General features: G+C 48.9%; 1 non-coding gene across 1 annotated transcript; it reads right to left on the bottom strand.

Moving 5' to 3' along the window:
• Positions 1–353: 353 nt before the first annotated feature.
• Positions 354–425, bottom strand: Trnaw-cca (transfer RNA tryptophan (anticodon CCA)). The gene has a single exon. It is a non-coding gene; the product is annotated as a tRNA-Trp (tRNA).
• Positions 426–1474: the final 1049 nt, after the last annotated feature.

Raw genomic sequence — 1474 nt, 5'->3', positions numbered from 1 at the left:
TAAGCCCCGACACCCAGAATAAACCTAACCAGCCAATCTAACACAACTCAGAGTTTAATTTAAAATTTAACTTCCATTCTGTTGTTTCTGTTCATATAGTTTTTAAATGACTTATACAAGCACTCTGCCAACGTTTCTAGCTCCTGTTTGTTTCACCTTCGGTGAACTGATTTGGTCTTTTCGCTTAATTGCCATAGTAGTCGGTGGGGGGAGGGGGTTTGCATTAAGGAGTCAAGTTCTCTGTCAGGGTAGAGAAACTTTAGGTAAGTCTTTTCTATATATTTGAAAATATCACCACTGTGGCCTCTCTAGTTCACTGAAACAACAAACTCTCACGGGAAAAGAGGTACATATGACCCCGACGTGATTTGAACACGCAACCTTCTGATCTGGAGTCAGACGCGCTACCATTGCGCCACGAGGTCCCAGACGCAAGAAGATTTTTGATCCTCTAACACTCCAACATTCTGGCAGCTTCCTGGTGCAACTCCTCCTCCTCCTCCTCCGGGACCTGCGCGGAGAGTTGCGGAGGCAGCCGGGAGGCAGGTTCTGTCCCCAGGGCGGGGGAGCAAGGAAAACTGCCCAAGATGACTGAAACAGCACTGGAACAGAACGCTCCGAGTTGTGCCATTTTTTTTCTCTTCCGTCTCTAGCTATAAAACTTAAAAGTGCTGAAAACTGGATATCATGGAAAAGAGTAGCATCATAAAAAATAGTAACCGCACCCACCGCCATAAGCGTTCCGCTGCTGACAGCCAGGTGAAGGGGCGGAGCCAGCTCTGCAGTCTCAGCCCTGCCCGCCAGGCGCAGCCACCTCTCAGGGCGTGGTTTTACCGCCACGGGAAAACCGTGGCTTTGTCTGAGACGTAGCTCACTTTTAGTCTTCGGGAGGTTTACTATCCATCTGCTTTCCCTCACATTCTCCCCTCCTCATCCTCTAAGGGAATGGCGTGCCCATCTCAGCATCCCGAGGCGGAGGAGGTGCACGCCGTTAGCAGGCTTTACCACTTCGATTGCGTGGTTGCAAGGGGTCCGGCTGAGTTTCTGCATTGTAAAGCCACTCTCCTCCCTTTTACAATAATAAAGAGCTAGGGGTGGGCATACTATCGACCGCGCACGTTTCTTCGCACGCTTGCCGCCACGGATTGAGTATACATTTTGCGTGTAACAACTATTACTGTGGTATTTGACTAATGGCGAGTTTCATTTGCAGTTATTTTTATATTTCTCCTTTGAGAGAAAGCTGGCTTTGTATGTATTTGTACTGGCTAGATTTATGTCAACTTAATACAGTCTTTAGCCATCTGAGAGAATGCCTCCGTAAGATCGGCTGCACACCAGCCTATAGAGCATTTTCCACTGTGGGTGGTGCCGCCCCTGGGTGGTGGTCCTGGGTTCTATAAGAAAACCGGTTTATAGCAGTGTGGGTAAGCAGCACCCTCCATGGCCATGGTGCCTGTCCTGTTTGAGCTCC

Source organism: Microtus pennsylvanicus, chromosome 11 (genome assembly GCF_037038515.1).
Source record: "Microtus pennsylvanicus isolate mMicPen1 chromosome 11, mMicPen1.hap1, whole genome shotgun sequence".
Classification (NCBI taxonomy): Eukaryota; Metazoa; Chordata; class Mammalia; order Rodentia; family Cricetidae; genus Microtus; species Microtus pennsylvanicus.
This window is presented reverse-complemented; position numbering and strand designations above follow the sequence as displayed.